Source organism: Diabrotica undecimpunctata, chromosome 8 (genome assembly GCF_040954645.1).
Source record: "Diabrotica undecimpunctata isolate CICGRU chromosome 8, icDiaUnde3, whole genome shotgun sequence".
Classification (NCBI taxonomy): domain Eukaryota; kingdom Metazoa; phylum Arthropoda; class Insecta; order Coleoptera; family Chrysomelidae; genus Diabrotica; species Diabrotica undecimpunctata.
In genome coordinates, this window is record NC_092810.1 from 127,395,859 (window position 1) to 127,420,048 (window position 24,190).

The window sequence follows — 24,190 nt, forward strand, 5'->3', positions numbered from 1 at the left end:
GTACGAGAGATATCAAACTGTACCAATAAGTTTAACCAATCTTTTTTTGTGGCTGCTATGTCTGAAGGTATACTGAAACGAAAGAAATATTTATATCTGGAATAAATACTGCACATACTTCAATGCCCCTTGAAAAATTTTGAATTATTTCACTTTCTTGGTAGTTAATTGTTTGTAAGATAAATATACCAACTCCGCCATATCCGTCATCACGACACCTTTTAATGAAGTTATATCCCTTAATATTAAAATTACTATTAGACCTAAGCCAAGTTTCGGAAAGTATGATAATATCAACATGGTTTTTATTAAGGTAATTTAACAAATTATTTTTATTAGATGTTATTGATCTACTATTCCACTGCAAAATTACTAATTGGTTTTTAATTGTTTGTGTATTAGCCATTTTTAAAGTTTAATCAGTAAAATAGTTTTTCACTTGAATCTGATTCACTATATGTTTCCATGGCATCATTTGGATCACTTGGAACAAACGCACTTTCTACAAACTCCCGGATATTAGATTCCATGAGAGTATTTGGTGGTAATTGAAAATTTTTTTGAAATTTATTTATGAAGGAAGTAATTAACATTATAGTTTTCTCTTTATAGTCCATAAATTCTTCTCTGTAGGGGTTAGGTATAATGGGTTTAGGTTTTTGACTAGGTTTAAAAGATTTTTTTACAGGCATCGTATCTGATGTAGGAGAGGTTGGGTGTGTTCGTTTAATTGTTTTAACAGTATTCACTTTAGAAGCTGGTTTTGGTTTTTTAAAAGTACTATTAGATGATGGACTGTCGCCAGAAGTATTCGGTAAAGTTGGAAAATTGTTATCGTTGTTTAAAATAGAGAAACGGTTATTCGTAGCCACCTTCGCATATGATGGATTATTGTATATATTTTCGGCTTCTTTAAAAGAAATGTTTTCAACTGATATAATTTGTTTTATCCCCTTTTGCTTTGCATATACAGGACAAATACGTGAAATTGAGGGGTGGTCGTTATTATTACAATAAATACACAAATTATTTTCTTTACAATCCTCTTTTGTATGACTTGTATCTGTACACTTTTGGCATCTCTCATTTTTTGATTTACATTGTCTAGCTGAGTGGCCATATCTCAGACATTTGAAACACTGTACAACGGGTTGTATGTAAGGTTCAACATGAAAATTGCATAAATTTATTTGTATACATTTTGGAATTTCATTTCCTAAAAATTCTACTATTATCATTTGTCTATTTACCAAAACTACGTTTCCATCAGAGTCTATAATTTTCCTTTTCATACGATTGACACTTGATACCTGTTTGTTTGATTTGATAGCCGTTAATAAATATTCTTCAGAAAAGAAAGTATCTACCATCCTGACAACTCCTTTTTTGTGAGTGTAGAATTTAGGTATAAATGCTATTAACTCATTTTTTAATATAACTTCGTGGTTAACTAAACTATTGGCTATTTCTAAGGTATTAAAAATAACCTTTACCCTATTAACTCCTACCGGTTTAATGTCTATTACATCTTTTTTTAAAATTTCATCTTTAAGTAGAAAGTGCCCTATTTTAATTGGAAAAAGTCTCCCTAAATTTTTATTTTATGTTCCACAAACACATAAAATGGGCCATTATCTCCTGGTCTATAACTGTTATTCATATCTATTTGCTGAACATTGTGAACATACCTGCTATTATCACTATCAGTGTTTTTTTCATCGGGCGGCTTATCGCCGCCCGTTTTTTCTGACATCACTTACGCCTTAAAAAACTCTAATATGCTCTCCGTAAATATCAATACCAAAACTAACAACTAATTACACTTCTTATATTTTACAAGAAACAATCACCAGCTAATTCACAAAACTCGAATACGTCCACCCACCTTGACTAACGAATTCGAACTTGATGGATATTCTTATTTATGAGTGTTTCTTTTGGAACACTCGTAGGAATAATAAAAAAGACCGAATTTACTGTTTTGATAAATAGGAATAAATAATGCTCAGTCTGCAAGGGTCGTAAGCGGAAAACAAAATATAAAAAATGTTCGTGTAAATCATAGTTGAGAAAAATACTATTTCCAATCGGTAGCAGATCTAAAATTTGTCGAAGATCTACCCTTATTTTATAGCACGTATTTTTGTCGATTATTTTTATATACCTGCTGAATGGTCCACTATTTGAAATTCCCGTATTTTTCATATTTTGTGACATTTCTGTTTTGACCCCAATCATAAACCATTTACAATATTAAATGGAGAGTGGCATTGTATCATATTTTATGAGCAAAATCAATACAACATATTGCGTTTATTTTTTCGTAATAAATAAAATATGTACATACAAACAATTTCATTCAGTCTCAATAATATAGTAGGGTATTTTCAAATATATAGGGTAGTCAGGTAATCATATAATTTGATTTTATTCGTTCCAGAAAATAAAAATAACTACAAATACCTATTATTTATGGGTGGACTTAACTTATTTCTGCTCAGTTTTAAATATAATTAGGGACATAATAACATTGAGTCACATCCAGTTTCATTACACTTACAGCTGTTTTCATTATTAAAAATAAAATGATGTGTTTAAATTAGTAGGTTGGTATTCTATTGGGCAAGCAAAATAAACGATACTTGTGCGAACGGCACTCAGGGCTTATTTGGAGAGCTGGGGTCGTAAATAAGTGAATGGCAAGGGGGTTGGATTGGGACAACTAGAAAAAAATGAAACAAATTGGTACTTACATAAATCTTCTGGACAAATGGGCAAACAAAAACAACAAGAAAGACCTCTAGCTATTTGAAATAAGGACGCCGCTTCGAAGGATCCTAGTCTTGCTGGAAAAAGGAAAAGGCTCTTCTTTCCTAAAATAAGAAACACAAAAAGGGGTTAGGAGACTTTTCTAAAATAAATAAACAAAAATGATATAGAGAAATTAATTAAGCATTTATTGTTGTCTCACTACAAACAGTTACAAAACATAGATGGTACAAAAAATACTATATTAATAGTTTCAAAGGTTTATACCAAAACAATAAAAAAAAAACACTTACATGTCCTATCTGTTTTAAAAACTCTTGTTTACAAGTGGAAGATGCTACAAAACTTTCAAAAATTGGTATTAGTCTATCAGTTAACTGAGCTATAAACTTTATTAAGCTATCAGTTAACTGAGCTATAAACTATGACAGAAATAAATTATTAAAATTAAAGAATTATCTTTTTAAATGAAACCATGCATAGAAGTTAACCTTTTCTAAAAACAAAATAAGCTAATGTCAAAAATAATAAAACTAGTCGCTAGCTGTCATATGTCAATATTTAATATTTTATGATAGAGAACAATTAAAATGACAGCATAGCCACACCCCAAGATTTATAATATTAATTATTAAAACTTTTTTTTATTATTTAAATTATGAAAGGAATTATTATTTTAATGTTTATTTTTTATTCGAAAGTTTAAAACAAGAAAGTTACCTTGGTTTCACAAAAAAAATGCACTAAAACCTCTGAGGTTAGAACTGAATTATACTGGAATTTCTGCTACGCACGAACAAAAGGGACTGCTTCAAATGGTCTGGAAAGACGACCAGAGACAAATAAATGTGAGGTTGAAACAAAATCAGCTCCACATTGGACACACCCTATAAGCGGCTTTTTACACTGGAAGCAATAAATAATCCATAACGTAAGTTGCAATGATAGGAGAAATATTTGCTCCCATAGGGGTACCGAAAGTTTGTACCTATGGAAGCAAAGATTTCTCCTACCATTGCAACTTACGTTATGGATTATTTGTTAGACTCAGTCATTCCTTTATTATCCTTTCAAATTCCATTTATTAAAAAATATGTTGATGACATCATCTTAGCTATACCCAATGACAAGGTAGATGAACTATTAAACACCTTCAATAGTTATGACTTCTACATCCAGTTCACTATAGAGAGAGAGAAGATGGTAATTGGTACGTCCCCTTTCTCGACATAAGGATGATCAGGGAAAATAACAACATTAAAATAGAATGGTATCAAAAACCGACCCATTCTGGTAGATACCTTAACTACCGCTCTTACCACATTAATTCTACCAAAGTCAGTCAAATGGATGAAAAATAGAGCAATAAAACTATCAGATCCTTCTTTTCATACAAAAAACCTACAAATCCTACAGAAACTTTTCATTTCAAACGCTTATCCAACACCATTAGTGAATAAGATTTTGTTTAACACTGTCCATAACGAGGGTACTTCACCTTCCTTCGTAACTAACAATGCTGATCCTGATGTCTTACGTGGGAACCCAGTCTCGGATACTCCTATCAACAAATATTTTTCATTGCCATACTTCAGTGATATCACTCCGGGGTTAACAAGGATTCTTATTAACAAGGATTAATAATCTTTATTCTAAGATCAAAAATAAGACTCCTATAGATATGCTTAGTAACATTGTCTACAACATTCCATGCCTCTCTTGCAACAATTCCTACATCGGCCAAACCTTTCAATTATTGAAATCACGTATCACACTACATAAAAGTGATTCTCGACTTCACCCTGACCGTTGTGCATTAGCCAAACATGTACATTCCACTGGTCATGTCATGGACTATACTAACACTACAATTCGCCACCGTGAGAACAATAAATCTAAAAGAGAGTTCATTGAAATGTCATATATTTTCCTTAACGATTTCTCCATCAATGTTAAGAGTGACATTAAGAATCTAAGCGATATATACAACTTTTTACTTAAATGCGATACCAATAACACTACAACATCACAGAGAACTAACTTGACTGATATATCCATTAACAACTTCTTCCTCTTTATGTGCCGTCTTCTTAGCGAAGGTTGGCGATGACCTCTGCAAAGTCTTCCCTATTTTGGGCTTTCCTTATTAAACTTTGAAAGTCTAATCCTGTCCAATCTTTGATGTGGCGCAGCCAGGTCATTTGTCGTCTACCCGGGCCGCGTCTGCCTTCTATTTTCCCTTCTATAATAAGCTGCATTAACAACTAACCTACTTAAATAATAATTTTCATTAATTAAAAAAGATAAAATTCCCATCTCAATAAGATATTATAATAATAATACATGAGCAGTATAATTTTTAAAAAAAATTTAATTAAGAAAAATCTTAAATAATAATATTACCCTAAACTGGGAATTAACTTCATTTTGTTACACCAATGAACCTTAACGACGTTAAAAAGAATCATAAGAACTACTTTGATATGTCAGCGCATGCATTCTGGCAAAAGAGAACCTCACATGTGAACTTTCCAACAATCAGAATTTTAATTATTGTCGACAACTCAAAGAATTAATTCGTTTCTTTTAAATGTAGTTGCATTAGTTTTTTCGGTCAGCCTTGGGTACACCTTTACGCTTCAAGTTCATAGCTACCATACATTTCCAACGATAACGTTTATCGCATAGTAACAAAAAACCACTATGTATATAAATATATATATATATATATATATATATATATATATATATATATATATATATATATATATATATATATTTATTTTTTCAGGTTAAATAAAACTTTAGTTAGATATCAGTGTCCTATATTATAGCACATGTATTATCGAGCGTTTTCTATTAATGAAAGTATTTATAAATAGTCCACACTGGGCAAGAATATAATAGTTGTGTGTATCTAAGATGTACCTTATTTCTTCTACGGTAGTGATATTGTTATTGAGCGGCTATAATTGGAACCGTTCCTCGAAGTAAATTAGTGTTTATCAAAGGGACATGTTCTTGAATGTACCAGCGCAAACACCTGTTATACTAGAACCAGGAATAGGAGGAAATGGACAGCATGATAGATGCATTTAAGAGCTGTGTTTCAGACAAAGAGCTTGTAAACATGAATCAGTTTGCCACAGGGTTGTATTAGTTTTTTTTTAATGAGACACTTTAAATAGAGAAATTCAAATAAAGGGTAAAATAATGTTAGACTGAAGTAAAGTTCAAAATACACTCCTCCTTTTCTCTATTAATCCCACAAACATATTTTCTGGATATTTTTCTGAATTTTTTTGCAGAAAGATATGAACGAAAATTCACATATTTAATTACAATGTATCTTTATTCTCCTATAGATATGAACTAGAATTCACATATTTTATTGCAATTTATCTTTATTCTAAGACATAATCACATAATTTTTAAGTTAACATTTGATAAACATAGACAATAATAAATAATAGTTTACCTTGATTTTAGTGTGAAAGAACTTACCATGCATGCAAAGTAAAGAATATACAGTGCCGTAAAACCTGGAAGGTGTTACCTCACCCCATTATCTTATCTATTTTGAGAACAGAAGCTTTTAAATGAGGTGTCGCGTGATGTACTTTCTCATTAAAAAATGAAGCTATGCCTGTTGCGTGAGGAGAACTCATGATAGATACGAAACTTTTATTTCATAGCAAACTACAATTATACCAAAAACTATTCTATATAAGTGGTTTTCTTAGGTTGCTTGAAATAGAAGGGAGATTACTCGAAATAGAAGGGAAGTTACCAGAAAACTGTAATCTAGACTGTTTTACCAAACTTTGATATTTATAAAGTCACGAGTGCTATTATAATCTATATATATATATATATATATATATATATATATATATATATATATATATATATATATATATATATATATATATATATATATATATATATATATATATATATATATATATATATATATATATAAAAGCTCTCTTTAGAGATAGTGCAAACAATCCTGACCAGGGCGCAGTGGTCAAATTTCGTAGACGAAATTTGGTTTACAATAGAACCTTTCTGCCTTTACATGAATTTTGACTCCGCCTTCGCGCAGCTCCATGGTCAGGAGTGTTTGCACTATCTTTACGTAATAAAAAGCGACTTAAGAAAAGGTTTGTACATCCCATTGTTATTAGCTACTTTGTTGTTGGATAATTGATAATTTTGCAATGAAAAAGAGATTACGTTGTACCAAGATTAAAAAAAGAAAGAGTAAATTTAGTTCAGTAGAACCAGAGATATATCATTTTTGTCCGACCGCTCTATTTTGAAACCGTGTTACATTTTTTAGACAGCGCGGCTGGCTTATTAGTTGGCTACCCTCACTACTTTTAGTCAAGTCAGAACGTGATAAGAGTAAAACAAGTTTCTAAAATTTTTTTTGCTAAATATTTTGTTAAAAACTTTTTTGAGCTTTTTTAATAACAGACTGATTAATTTCAGTCTTTAATGTTGTTAATTAACGTAAAAAAAATGGGGCTATCTTGGCTACTAAGGGTCGAAGGACCTCTACTTTTGTTTCTAAAAGTTATGATTTTTAATCAGCTTTCCGAATATTGAAGCGAAGCTTTTATACTGGCGTTCTATTTTACTTTTTTCCCTATAGTGAAATGCTGAGGCGAGCGTCACGGAACTGGCGCCACAATATGCAGTCGTCACGAGCGTCATGGAACAACGGGTCTTTTTTCTGGCTATCAGAAGTCTGCATACCTGATATTATTATATTGATATTGCATACCGTCTAGTGCTTGTTTGACTATGCATTCAGAGTACAAGTTAGTTACAGAGCAATGCAGACATGACACAGCCTTGTCGGACACCCCTTTGTATACGGACGCTTTTAGTAGTGTGGTTGGAATATTTTAAGGTTGCTTCTTATTTCCGTCTAGCTTTATTGTCTGTAGTTCATACTCTGCTAAACTCTGTCAAAAGCCTTCTGGTAGTCGATGAAAGAGACATATACTTTTTTCTGCTGATTGAACTATTTTTAGTCACAAACAGCGCCTCTTTTGTTCCCAAGGCCTTTCTAAATCCGAATTGAGAATAACTTATGACTATTTTTTTCATTTTTTATAAATTCGATTCTCTATGATCTTTAAGAATATTTTTATTACGTGACTCATTAAGCTAATGAACCTAAATTCGTCGCATTTGCGGAACTAAATTTCTTTCGTATAGCTATGAATTCTGAGTTAAGTCATTCATTTGGTATTACGGCAGTTTCATATATGTTGTTAAAAATATGTGTAAGTAGTTTTATGTTGTTATCTTCTGTGAGTTTTATTACATGTATTTCTACTTCGTCTGGTCCACGAGCTTTCCAATTCTTTGCACATTGTATCGCATGTTTTACCTCTATATCTAGTATTGAGAGTCCTTTCATTTTCCACGTCAACATCTGCTGCAATTCGTGTCTGTCATCCGCAAAGGATTTTTCGATAAATTCCTTCCATACTTAAATTTGCTCGCTTTATTCTATAATTATTCTTCCTTTGTTGTCCGATAGAGTCGACTCCTTCCATTAAAATTCTTCTTTTGACAGTACCTTTTACCAATACTTGCATTGGGCATAATCCTTGTCACAAGTACTTTACTTTTTTTGGCAGGCATGGCATAATTTTAGTTTTCTAGGTTGCCAGCATGAGGTATCTACTTTCCATTCACGTATTTAGTTTATTGAGGGCTAGGTTGAATAACATTAGATATGCAGATGACACTATAGTTTTTGCCGATAATCTGAATGACTTACAGATATTAACAAATCGCATAACAGAAGTCAGCAACAGATACGGACTAGCTCTTAACATAAAGAAAACCAAATTTATGACAATTAGTACAAAACCAATACTAAACGCTCAACTTACAATCAACCAACAGAATATCGAAAGAGTCGAGCAATATACATATCTAGGCACCAATTTAAATAGCCAATGGGACCACTCAACAGAAATTAAACAGCGAATAATAAAAGCAAAAGCAGCATTCGTTAGAATGAGAACTATTTTCAACAGTCGAGACATATCATTAAAAACAAAATGCCGTCTATTGAACTGCTACATATTCACAGTTCTGCTCTACGGAATGGAAGCATGGACACTGACTGTTGCATCTATGAATCGGCTCGAAGCTTTCGAAATGTGGTGTTATAGGCGCATCTTACGTATATCCTGGGTTGACAGAGTTACTAATGTGGAGGTCCTGCGTAGAATGGGGAAAGAATGTGAAATTCTCATGACCGTCAAAACTAAAAAGTTGGAATATCTAGGACATGTAATGAGAAATCAAGAACGTTACGGCCTTCTCCAGCTGATTCTCCAAGGGAAAGTAAATGGTAAGAGAGGACCGGGAAGAAGACGCATTTCCTGGCTTCAAAATTTACGAAAGTGGTATAACACGACTACCACTGAACTGTTCCGCGCTGCAATAAACAAAGTAAAGATAGCCGTGATGATCGCCAACATCCGGAACGGATAGGCACTTTAAGAAGAAAAAAGAGGGCTAGGTTCCCTCTATGCACGATTCAGCAGTTTTCGTTGCGCTCCACTAACATCTCCATATGATCCGCATATGCTATTGCCTGTACAGCAATGCCCAGGTCGGTCTCCAAAATCTGATTGTACAGAACATTTCAAAGCAATGGCCCCAGGACAGGGCCCTGCGACACTTCAGCCGTGGTCTTCATAGAATTACCCCTCGCAATGTTGATGTATCTATCTGTGAAGTAGGCACTGACCAAGTTCTTCAGATAGGAACATATCCCCAAGTCGTCCGGTAGTCTAACGATAATTTTCCGGAGTAACTAGTATCATTAAATCTATTTCTTATATCGAGGAAGAAAGCCACCATCCACCTGCTAGTATACATGGATATCTCCCTCTATATTCTGCTTATAGCGTCTACAGCAGTTTTTTTTCTAAACCCATACTGGCTCTCGGATATGCCACCGTTCTCCATTATGTCCTTGTTCATTTATGTCTTCACAAGAATCTCCAAGGCCTTGCTTAACGTATTTAACAGGCATGTAGCTCTGTACGCTCCAACCTCCTTTACCTTCTCTAGTTTCGGAATGAGTATGAGATTTGCCGTCTTCAGATCTCTTGGGAATTCTTGCCTTCTTAGCAGGTTGTTCATAATATGCTGTACCCATTGCACCTTCTCCTTAATGATGATTTTTATTATCTCAGATGCTATCCTATCAGGTCCAGCTTCCGTCACATTTTCTCTTGTGGTTCACTTACGGATTTCTCCACCTGGTCTGGCGTAAAGCTTGCCTCTTCTCTCTGTGGAAATTAAGCTTTCACTAGTTCTTTCCTCCAGCTCTCCTCAAACATAAAGAAGCCTACTGTCCCTTTAAAATTCTTAAAAACTATTCGGTAGGCGTCTTTCCAGGTATCCTTTTCAATATTTTTACAAAGTCTGTTTGCCCTCCTACCCTGCGAACTGCACCTTTTTCCATATCTTTTTTCTTCTCGTATCCCTCTTTAAAGTTTCAGGCGTGGCGTGACCCTCCATCTCTTGGATTTCTTCTTTAAGTCTTGTCTTGTCAATATATTTCGATCTACCTCTCTTCCTTAGTTTTTTTGCGTTTCCTCTAATTTTAAACCAAATTTACCTGTGATAAGTGATTATTTTCCATCCAGGACGTTTCATTCTGCCACTTTGCTACTTATCGGCATCGTTGCTATTGTGACGATGCCATTCTCCCCTGACCAAGTTCGCCTTACCATTGTTGAGTACTACCAAATTTAGAGCCTGGATGATCTCATTATACATTATATAGATTTTGCATTCAGATCCCCAGCAACGATTAGTTTTCTTTCTACTATGCTTCTTGCTATTTCTTATACCAGACTATTATACTCTCCTAGTGTGATATTAGAGAATATATATGTGTCGCCACTATTGTGACATATACAAATAACTTTAACGGAACCAAAGCAGCAGAGAGAAAAAAAATTGTCCCAACAGGAAACAAAACAAAGATGTGATAATTACGCTGAATAAAAAAAGGAAACGTGAACTAGCAGACTACGTTGCAGAATGGGCACAAAGTCAAGCAGGACTGGAACAACTAGTCAGAGAATAAGGCAGGGATAAAAAATTATGTTTTAAATTGGTTTACCTCTAAAGTGAGATTAGGAAGGAGGCTTCTTCTTCTTCAAGTGTCATCTCCGTGATGGAGGTCTGCAATCATCGTAGCTATTTGGACTTTAAAGACGGCTGTTTGGAAAAGTTTTTTGATGTACATCCATATTATTCTCTCAGGTTGTGCAGTCATGATATTCTACGTCTCTTTATGCTTCTCTTCCCTTTGATCTTTTCCTGCATAATCAATTGGAGCAAGTTGTATCTCTCTCAACATGTAAGGAGAAAGGAGACGCCAAAAGATTATAAGTTCCGCATGTACGATCTCTAAGAAATCTTTTTATCACAGTGGTGTACATAGTGAAACGGAAAAAGCCAGTTTAAGAGACCTCAAGAAAGAAATAAAACTAAAATGCAAGGCTGATAAACAACAATATTATCACAATATATGCAAAAAATTGAGAACCACGATCAAAACAATCAGCCAAGAGATCTATTTAGAAAAATACGATATTTAACTATCTAACGATCTATATAAAGATGATCAACGCCAGAAACTTGTTGACCAAACTCCTGAAGAAATCGAAGAAGAATCTAACATATTCGAGAATGAAATAAGACTGGCGATTAGTAAACTTAAGTATAACAAAGCACCAGGTCCATATATTATAACAGCAGAAATGCTTAAAGCTACATAAGGAAGCAGAATAAAATTGCTTCACTTGCTCTGTAACAAAATATGGCATTCCAAGTAATGGCCTGACGAATGGACACAATCTGCAATAACGACAATAGATAAAAAGGCAGCTTATATAAATACGACAACTATAAAACCACCTCTGTTACCTCTTATGCCAGCAAAATAATGCTACACATAATTAATGAGAGACTGCGAACTTTCCTACGAAGAGAAATGCCCAAAAGAGCAAATTGGATTTACCAAAGATAGAGGTACTCGAAAACATCCTCTGCATAAAACACAAATAATAGAGAAATCTAGAGAATTCAATTTTTATAGATTATTGCAAAGCGTTCGACAGGGTTAAATGGCAACACTTATGGCAGATACTAAAAGAAGTAGGCGTACCACATCACTTAATTTCGCTTATAACTGAACTATACGAACACATTACTGGAATAGTTAAAGTGCTTGACACATTCTTAAACGCATTCCACCCAGAACAAGGTGTTAGACAAGGATGTATACTGTCTCCACAATTATTTAATATATATACGGGGAGCATATTATGAGAAGAGCGCGTAAAAGATGGGAAAAGTGCATCTCAATAAATTCCGAAAAATAAACAAACTGCGTTTTGCAGACGACACAGTCCTTTTTGCAAATAGTCAAGAAGAGTTCATTGATACGACTGGTTGAAAACGAAAGTCAAATATTTGGTATGCAGTTAAACATTTCAAAGACAAAGATCATGATAGTGGATAGACTACATAACAGAGAAGGACAGAAGGACACATAGACACAGAAAACATGGAAAGACTTATTATCCAAGGAAAGGAAGAAGGCAAAAGATTACAAGGAATATCTCCAAGAAGATGGATCAACCCAATTACAAGTACATGCAACATACCTATGCATGAGTTAAAAGAAATGACCAGAGACAGAGATCTTTGGAGACGGATAATACACTACATCAAGATGACCATTACTTAAAGAGAGAGATACGATCCCGACCAAGCAAGGAGGGTTAAATAGCTTGAAAATGCCATGGATTTAGTAGAGGTCATAAAGGAGGTAACTTAAAATATAACTGACCTAAAGTGGAATTGGACAGGACATATCTTAAGAATGCCTTTTGATCGCGCCTATCCTTTTCATTTGTATCAGTATTTCAATAGTACAAATTCTAAAATTGTCTTGTTTCATGTCCATAGTTCATCGCTATTTGTTGGTTTAGTAAAGTCTAATTTTAACATTTTGCTATTTAGTCTTTCTAAGTATACCATCCATACAGTCTTCTCAAAAAGGCATAATTTTGGCTGCCCTGTAATTTTTCTTACCTTTCTTGTTATCTTTATTATTTCATCCAATTGTAAGGAACTTCATCTCCTCATTATTATGTGAATATTTTAATAATTTTTCATTTTTAATTGGAAAAAATTGTCTATATTAAGAAATCTTCTGCCAATCTGTTGTTTAGTTTATCGAAAATATTGAACTGAACTTTTAATATTTCGAGAATAAGTTCGTCACTGGCCAAAGTGCTTGTCAGCGTGATACGATGCAAGGGGTTTGAAATGGGGTTAGACTCCGATCAATACTTCACAGAGTGTGTGTACGTTTAGATCCAGAGAAATTTTGCTGTGGACGACGGATGTGCATTCTTTCACACCGAACGGAGAAAGTTTTCATGTAAAACATGGACGTAGAACAGGGCAACTATATGTAAGATATTTCATATATGTTGTATTTGAACCTATTTGAGAAACTAATATACCTATTGAATAGTTCTCTAACAATCACTGAGATGTATTAGAGTCAAAAATACATAAAATTAAAAAACTTCAATTATGATAATATAAACATCGAAAAACAAGAAGAGAAAGAAAGCATTATAAACATTTAAGGCAAAAGTATAGAGAAAGTGCCGATGAAATTAGCTACAAATGATCCGTCAAATTTGTGTTTGCGGTATTGCCATGTCCTTATTATGTATATGTTTTATGCCTCAAATATGCTTTGAAACAATACATTTTTATATTATTTCATAAAATTGGGTATTTTTTAAAATATTTTAAATTTATATAAAACACGAACGAATGAATATTTGTTTCTTTTGATATTAGTTGCAGTTAGTTATTAGAAAAAAAATTATAATTGGCCTTTGGTAGATTAGAAAATAAACTTGGCAATACTGTCAAAACTTTAAAAACACTTGTTGCCAGATTGCAACAGATGTTCAGCAGATTTCAATTTTATGACAATTTTCTTATAATTTTGGGATGAAATGGTACCTGAATAAAAAATTAAAGTTAATTTAAATTATAAGAAATTAAATTTAAATTAATAATTAAGCTTCTTTTAAAAACTTAAAAAGAATGTTTACTAACATTAATTAATATTATATCGCATGCTCTTTCGTGATTTATTTGTGATATGGCAACACTGCCAAATACAAATCTGTCCCTCATTTGTAGCTAACTTCATCGGCACTTTCTCTATACTACTGCCACATTTAATAAGTTACAGAAAGTGTAACATATTAAAACGGAGGCAAGTATAGTGATTTATTTGCTGTACCTTATTCCTTCTGTAAAAAAATTGTTCAGTTTATTTTAGTAAATGCTATACATAAATTTTAAAATTTATATAAGTTAAGTATTCATTCTCTTAGACAGGGCTTCAAACAGATTTGTTTATGAATTTATATTATGTTACATTAATATCAAATAACTCTTCTATATAAGTTACAAAGGTAACCAAAAATGTTTTAGACTATTTTATTTTCTTAATACTATCTTAAAAAATCAGATAATTAAGTATACACAAGTTAAACCGACAACCAAAATACCCAAAGAGGAGTCCGCCAGGGTTGCTTGCTGTCACCACTACTCTTCAATGTCTACAGTAAAGCGGTATTTAAAGAAGCACTCTCAGATTCAATAGATGGCATATCTATCAATGGAGCAGTTTTGAATAACTTGCGTTTTGCAGACGATAGAGTAATGACGGAAAACAACAATGATTTACAGAACGTAATGCAACGACTTAATGAATGCTGTCATAAATACATACTAAGGATGGATTTAAAAAAAAAAACTAATTGCATGATCATTACTAAATCAGCAGATGCAAACATCCAATTGATTGTTGAGGTTACTGTAATTGAGTGTGCATACCTACAAATACTTAGGAACATGCATAACATCAAATATAGACCAAACCAAAGAAATTAAGACATGTACTAAAATAGCAACTTAAAAAGTTTCTTTGCTGTCGGGATATAAGATTATTACTACGCCTAAGAATGCTTCGGTGTTACGTATTCAGTAGATCAAGTAGATTAAAATTCAGTCGATCTACTAAAAAATCAGTAGACCTGGTAACCCTGCCCAAAGGTGTCATACTTTAATACTGATTCAGAATTTTACAGGGAAGAGTTCATGAATCTATTTTAATTTACCTGCTATTCTCGGGGAAGAATAGGGTGATAAATGCAGAGCAAAGCTAATCGTTTAGAATCTGACCCGTATCCTAGATTTCGTTAAAGAGCTTCACATGAATGTCCAGATTTTTTTAAGTAACTTAATTGTTTCTGTATACATATCATCTGGTCCTGGGGTTTTGTTAATTTTTAATAGTTTGATAACGTGTACAACCTCAGCTTCAAAATACTGGAGCCATTCAAATGATCTCACAATTTTGATGGCTTTTGTGTTCTGTTCTGTGATTGTTGAACAAATTAGCTCTGCACATTTTCCAGGTAAATTAAGTATATCGCGAGGGTCCATTATTAATTTATATTGGTCATTATACATATTAGTGACTTGTTTTTTGTTGAAAATTCCAGCAGTTTCCTAAATTTTCTTGTAAAGATTGAAGCTGTCGCCGAGATTATATAGCTTTTTAGGTTCCGTGCAAAGTATAGTTATTCAGATCTCCTCTGACGCTATAATTTCTTTACGAATTTTGCTGTGTATACTTCGGTACCCAACTTGGTCTTGTCTGATCCTACACTGCCTGCGTTATACTCATCATCAAATGATTCTTTTACGGTGGTCCATGACATTAACATCATCCATAGTTGCAATATCAGAGAACCTATTTTTTATTTCTTCTGTGTATGCTTCTCTTGTATCGTTGTTTTTGAGTTGTCTAATGTTTAATGATGCCTTCTGGTTTTTTCTTTTGTCTGTAGTGAGCTCCAGTTTAATATTTGCAACTAAAGGATTGTGGTTGAATCCTATGTCTGCTCCAGGTAATTCAGAAACCTTAGTAATAGCATTCCTGTACCTAAATGTCACGTAATCTAGTTGATTCCTTATAACGACCGGATGTCCGTCTTAAGACGACCTTTATGTGTAAAGCCCCCTGGACGGTAACTTATACCAAGTATTCCTTATGACTAGATCTTTGTCTTGGCAGCACTGCATCAATCTATCCTCTCTGGCGTTTCTCTGACCAAACTATATTTTCCTACTACGTGATCTACGGCTTCTTCTCCAACTTTCGCATTAAAATCTCCTAATACGAATACCTTTAAGGCTTATTCTGGCTCTAGTTCTTCTTCTAAGGCTTGTATAATATTTATATTGAGTTGACTGCAACTGAATGAATATGACTCTTTCGGAAACCGGAACAAACTTCTTCACATCATAACTCCAACCAAATGTCTGTGGTTAGGATCTGTGATGCCACCGCATAAGTATTTTTTGGATGGTACTGATTATTCCTGTACCTTCCCATCTCAATTCGCTTATGATGAAAATATTGATATTAATTCTGTTAATTTCCTGAATTAGATTTTGTAGTTTACCTGCTGCAAATAAGCCTCTGGCATTTCACGTAACAATTTTGTGTACGTTATCAAGTTAAAACCGGTAGATTCTTCGCACTATTTGGCGATTAAAGGCCTGCCCGGGATAGAGACCGTTTGTTTTGGTTCTTCCAATATGACAAGAAAAAAATCTATGAATGGATGTCAGTTGAATGAAAGGATGAATACAGTACAGTTTCGCCTACGGTATTCTAGTAAGAAGCCGGTTTAGGATCATTTCCTTGATGTCCAATCCTAAGACTGGTGATCACTGCTTCCCCCATACCAGTTTGTCTCTATATAATCCCTATAAACAGAAATGTCACTTCCGTTGATTTTGCTGTACCAAATAAAATATTCTCCCATCGTTGGGGTCTTCACCCGTATCCCTGGGCTAAGGGGCCGCGTTAAATCCCACGGAACTGAATCACTTTTAAACGAAATATTGATGAAGTTTTTACACGACACAAGATTATTTTTGTATCTTTGTATTAATATATTGTTCCATTGCTAATAATGTTTATTTTTGATGCGTTTGGATAATTAAAAAACTCAGATTATTAAAAAATCAAATAATTTAAAGAAGTGTAAAAATTTTAAACTAAATAAAATCTTCTTCTTGTAGTTGCTTCTCCTATCGGAGGTTGGCTATCATCACAGCTATCCGTACCTTATTGGCGGCTGATCTAAAAAGATCTACTGAGCTGCAACTATACCGCTCTCTTAGGTTTCTCAGCCAGGCAATTCTTCGTCTTCCTATGGATCTTTTACCCTTGATTTTACCTTGCATTATGAGCCTTAATATCTCATATTTCGCACCTCTTGTAATGTGGCCTGAATATTCCAGCTTTCTTGTTTTGATGTGCTTTATGACTAAATCAAATCATCTTATACTAATAACTTAAGTTTTTATTCCACAATTTTATACAAACATTAACAAAAACAGCTAAAACCAATAGGAAATCATCTTGTATCGCAATTACGATGATATAATTAGTAGGTGTAAATTTAAAGAAAACAATAAAAAAAGCATTGAAATTGAAACAAAAAAAAAACAAACAAAATACCTGTACGTATATGTATACCAAGTGTAAAAATGCCATGGGTCTTCAGAATCCTCCAAGCAAATATTTTTTATGAATATTAAAGGAATAATGCGTCACGTACTTCCCCTTGGCTATGACTTTAATAAATAATCGACAGTTCAGTTTTATCGCCGCCAAAGAGTCAACAAGGGAAACAATGAAGCGTTTTTTTATTGCTGGTGCAAATTCTGAACGGGGTGTCTTTATTGTTGATAATATTACGATAGATCACAAATTTACGCCAATATTAATTCAGATTATACACTGGTTATGTGGTTATAGACAAATGTAAAATGGAAAAAAACAAATGAGAAGAATTCATAAAAGTTGAATTGTACAATATATTCAAATTAAAAAAAAAATATTTAAAAACTACGAAAAGAAACAAATAAAACAACATAGTTAGTAAAGTGATTAGTAAGATACAAAATAAAAGAAGAAATAACTGGCATGAGTGCTTTTGGGATTTTTATTACAGAAATAAAATTAAAATATTGTTTCTCTTAAGGCCGATTCACATTATAGCTCAGGTCACGCTCCGCTCACGCTCAGCTCAAGGTTCGGTCAAGTATTCTTACACGCATCTTAAATGGTGTTATTCACAGTAAACACAACGCTCACGTTCCGTCCCGCTCTTTTGACCGCGGCGATTCTCCAGGAGAATAGTTTGATCGTGACTTGATCTGAGTGGAGTGGAGCGGCAGGGTAGTGTGAATTAGTAACAGTCAGGTGAAGGTATGATTTTCGCAGCTCGATGGATGACGAACAGTTGATTGAATTGGTGCGCTGCTGTAAGCAATTGTACAACCAGGGAGATAGACTGTATTTTGATACGGTACAATAAAATTTATGTTTTGTCATTCGAAAGTACTGAAAAAATTTAGTTTCATCGTCATAGAGACCTTTATTCAGAGTAAAAAACTCCCTTTCTGTTTTCCTTGTTATTAAAATATTGTGCACCCATATTCTTGGCTGTTTATTGGTTGACTGAAGCTCTTCTTCGTCCAAACATAAAGCAATGACAGCCAAATCACTGTTAGAAAAATCTTTAAACATGTTAAACAAATTTATATATGCAAAGAACTGTACCTATTCTCTGAGTCCCGCCAAATTGAATAGTATACCGAAATTCTTGATCGTGAGCGGAGCGTCACCTGAGCACCTACTGTGAATAGTGTACACAATTCTTGATCGTGAGCGGAACTTGAGCGGAGCGTGACCTGAACGTCTAATGTGAATCGGCCTTTATTTGGTATTGCTACGACAGAGCTTTTTCTATAATATAAAAATGAATTGCAAAATGTGTTGGTATAAGCGCAATTGCGCATAACTCAACAACGCATGGACCAACAATTCTTTTTTTAAAATGTTCCTTGAAGTCTAAGGATGGTTTTTACGGCATGAAAAATTCGAATAATTTTCGGGAAAACCCCAAAACAGCCCTTTTCTTTTTCCCATACAAATATTTTCGCAGCCGGTGTTTGGTCCGGTGAACACTTTCAAAGAATTAATTCAAACAAATCTTCCACTATTGAATGAACAACAGAAGTATGTATTTGATACACATATGAAAGTAACAAATGATAAAGCAGGAGGGATTTACTTCTTAGATGTACCTGGTGGTACAGGAAAAACTTTTTTGATTTCAATGATTGAACAATTCGCTCACAAAATAAAATTGCACTTGCACTCGCTTCGTCGGGAATCGCAGTAACTTTGCTTGAAGGTGGTCAAACAGCCCATACAGCACTAAAATTGCCATTAAACATGCAAAGCAACGAAACTCCGACCTGCAACATTTCGAAGAACTCTGTAATGGCAAAGGTTTTGCAGCAATGTAAATTGTTTGGTTTATGGCACATAAAAAATCTTTGGAGGCTTTAGATAGAACCTTACAAGATCTACGGAGCAATCATAACCCATTTGGTGGTGTAATGATTTTATTAGCAGGAGATTTTCGTCAAACATTGCCAGTGATTCCACGATCAACGCCAGCTGATGAACTCAATGCATGTTTAAAGTCCTCCAATTTGTGGAAACATATCAAGGTATTACACTTAGGCAAGAATATGCGTGTCGAGTTGCAAAATGACCAATCTGGAGACATATTCTCTAAACAACTCATTGACATTGGTAATGGCAAATTTCCTATAGATTATAGACACCTTGACTGGTTGCATTAACTTTCCTCAAAGTTTTTGTCAGTTAACTCGATCAAAAGATGAACTTATTAATAAGGTGTTTCCAGATGTTGCTTAAAATTACAGAAACCATGATTGGTTTAGCGAACGGGCTATATTGGCTGCAAAAACATAGGTGTAAATAAATTAAATTTCAAAATTCAAGAACAAATTACAGGCGAATTGAAGATATATAAATAAGTTCATTCGGCTACTAACCAAGATTATGTCGTCAACTCTGAATTTTTAAACTCGCTGGATTTACCAGGATTGCCACCTCACAATCTTCATTTAAAGGTTGGATCGATAGTTATAATGTTGAGAAATATTATTCAAGCGAGTCTTTGAAACGGCACACAGTTAGCGATAAAAAAATTATTGAACAACGTGATAGAAGCAACTATACTGAAAGGAAAGTATAGAGGAGAAGACGTTTTGATATCACGCATCCCAATGATTTATACTGATGTACCATTTGAATTTAAACGACTATAGTTTCCAGTGCAGCTTGCTTTTGCTATGATCATAAATAAGTCCCAGGGGCAATCATTAGTTGTTTGTGGTATTAATCTAGAAAACCCATGTTTCTCACATGGTCAATTGTATGTTGCCTCTTCCCGTATTGAAAAACCATCAGATTTGTTTGTATATTCACCAGGTAATCAAACAAAAAACATTTTATATAATAAAGCGCTACAATAAAAATAAAACAGATTTTTGTTAATAATTATGATTCACTTGATTTACAATAAAGCGATTACTAAAAATACTTATATACCTTTTATTTCATTATTCTTGATTGCATCGGTTATTAACCCTATGTTAATAATAATAATAATAAATAATAATTAATTATCTCTGTTTTATCATTAACGCACCCGCTTTATAAATATTTGTTACCTTTAGGTTCCCACTATCCCTTTAGATTATTTTTCAATCAGGAATGAACCTTAAGTTCCCCTCTTAGTTTGAAGCCCTTTGGCACATCCCAGTTGGGGTTTTTAGTGGGTCCAAAAGGGTGGCCAAAGTTCGTGGAAGCGAAGATACTTAGGTCACCCGAGCTGACCTCACACACCGCCCTGTCATCATGGTGACTGTTCTGTTCACGAGAATTAAAGAAATAAACTGCCATATTCCAAATCTATTTGACAGAATGACGTCTGTCGGGTCCGCTAGTTGATTATAAAAATTAAAATGTGGATATGTGTAAATTTTTTAAATAGGTACCTTTTAATTCATCAATATTCTACAAAACCAAGTACACTCATCAATTCTATGTTGAAAAGTATATAGAAAATAAAAATATTCAACAGTATACAACAAATATTGACTACATAATATATTACTAATAGTGTACATACAACAAGTATTTTAACGTTTATAAGGTTTTCTTTTTTTATTGTATTAATACTCATTGTTTTTATAGACGCGATAGCGTCTGTTCTACTTTTTGGTAAAACCGGGAGAGTTTTCGTCTGTTCTTATAAATAGTGTTACGAATATAGTGAATTCCTTTTACTGTTAAAGTATTAACTAGACAGGATTTTCTCTTAAAACAAAATGTATTACCTTGCAAGACTTCTCACAAATGTCATCGGCGCTTTACGTTTAACCCCGACACTTACTATCTGCCTATTTAGTATTTTCAAAAGTTTTTGTGGGTATGTTCTAGTTCCCTGGAAATAACCTATATATCATTTACCTTTAGGATGCTGAAGTAATGCAATCATAGAACAGAAAGACGGTATTAGATTTAATTTCGATGCAGGGCATCCGCAAGCCGCTTATACGTATTTCAACCTCAATAGGTCTCATCAGAGCGCCATATTATATAGTTTCGCCAAGTAGAAAATCTTATGATTACAGTCATTATACTTACCATCTTCACTAGAACCATTTTTTGAAATAATGTCAATAGCAGGAAGAATTTATTCTTTATCATTTTCGCTTCCAAACTTGTATTCGATTTCAGATTCACTTTCAGATTCTTGCAAAAGACCTTCCATTTGTTCTGCGGAAAGTTTGTTGGGGTTTTTACCATAACTTTTAATTTTTTTATACTAGAAGGACCAGATTTCTGATCAATTCTAATATATTCAAATGTGTCTCAAAAACTTACTGAAAACAAAGTTTCGACTTGTTCACATTGCAACAACAATGCAATGAAACGCTAGTATGATACAGACCAGGGATCCTCACTAGGATTTCTTTGAGAGCCTAATAGTTTGAATGAAATTTTCCTCAGGGCCGCAAGTACAAGTGGTGGTATGAAATAACTTTAAAACTATATGACTATAACATAAGTTTATTACAAGTTACGTAAAAACAATATAATTATAAATTATATGGACTGTTTTGCGTGTAAAAAGTAGGAAAATGTCTTTTACTTGACTCCAGGAATGTCAAGTCCTGAATTTGTTAATTCTTTGAAGTCGACAGGCGAAATCATTCACAGCTCTCTAGAATAGCATCTATGTTAGCAGGTTGGGAAGAAACTGAAATTCTCAAAATATTTTCAACGTTCTTACTAGTTAGCCTAGATCTGTACTTGTCTTTTATGAACTTCAGCTTACTCAATGTAAATTCACAGACATCACTGTATCATTCTGAAGATCAATTAACTCATTTTTCAAATCCCTAGCTTCGTACCCAAAAATAGAAAGATGAGCTACATTTGCTGTTATTATTGCCCATGGATTTTCTACCAAGAGAAAGGGTTCTTGGAACTTCCTGAAGTCACTAAACCTCACAGACATTTCATCCTTTATGTCTGCTAACAGCTTCAGTAGGTCAGAAATCTCTTGACTTTCTTCTGAATTTTCATCAAACAGTGCTTTAGTGGAAGGAAAGCTGGAATAATATTCATTTGACAATTCTTCAATATACATTTTCAGCTTCTACTCCAGTGAAAACACAATACTTATCATTTTCGTTACAATGTTATTGTAGTCTCCTTGCAATTTGGTCAATGTTTCATTCATAATGCTCATTGTATCAGTGAGAAACGCTACTTTAAGCCACCAACTAAAATTATGAATGTCAGGAAACTCTTTTTTCTTTATAGCCAAAAAAAAAAATCTCATGTCGAATGCTGAAGAAACGTTTCAAAACTTTACCCTTACTAAGCCATCTTACTTCTGTGTGGTAAAGAATATCCCCATATTGCGACATAAGTTCTTTCAAAAATTCTTGAAACTCTCTGTGGTTTAGTTCATTTGATCTTATAACATTCAGAATCTTTACAAGTGTTTTCATGACACAGCTGAAATTTTCACCAAATTTAACAACTGAGCTTTCTTGATGAATGATACAATGGAAACTCAATAAATTATCATTTCCTAAGTGTTTTTTTAACAGCTGAACAAACCCTATATTTCGCCCCAACATTGATGGGCAACCATCAGTACACACAGAAAAAACCTTCCACAAGGTTTTGAAACATCTTTACTGGCCGGCCAGTGCCACTGTGGTGACATACGCGTAGATGGTACTCAGCTAAATGTCACGGATTCGTAACGTCAGCATAAAACATGTCAAAATTGTAATCACAAATTATGTGCGCCTGTCATTTTAAATGATTCCTTTATTAAGTTGTCACAAAAACAATATACAAGTACCATCGTTCCGTTATCTTTTTTTTAACTTCCCATTTATTTATAATCTTTAATAATATTACAGTTGAATTACAAGTGAATTGCGTAATTATTTTACAAGTAAGATGCAAGCAGCTGTCCCATGACAATTTTCTATTATATTTTAATTTTAAAAGTTATTTAGGATCTACACAAAAATATAAAAATAACTCAGTTTAGAAGTCTTGTTGAAAGATTTGATGTGATGTCGCTCTTTAATCTTCGATTTGGTAGTGGCCTCAAAGGTTCGTTGCAATATTTTGCAAGAGCAATTGTAATTTCTTTTTTAACAGTCTTGACTTAAAGGTCATGCGTAATAAACTGCTACATATCATGGTGCACTTGTAATGACGCGTAGGACTTTCGACTGAAATCTCTCCAAGATATCTACAATAAACTATCTAGTTATATTAATAGTTCTATTATTAATATCTATTAATCTAGTTTGGGTGTGAAGCTAAAATTGCTTTGTCATCTGCTTACGTTGCTGTGATGATACCGTTACTCGTAGGTAGATTGGCTGTAAATATTAGGTAGAGAACAGGTCCCAGAACACTACTCTGTAGAACCCCTGCTTTACTTATGTACTGATTGTAATGTCTCACTAGGAAATGCCCGTGATGAAGGTAGGATTTGAGGATAAGAAAATAATTTAAGGGAAAGACTTGAGGCTGACCAGTGTGCCAAACTCTAGCAAAGGCTTGAGAAATATAAAAAATGCTGACAATCAGTATTTCCTTTCTTTTAGAGCTTCATTAATAAAATTACAGACTCTATGTATTTGCTCAGTGATGGCATGTTGTCTGAATCCAAACTGGTGGTTAGGTTTATTTATCGTATGGCAATTACAACACATTTAGAACAAATACACAAACACTAGTAATATAGGT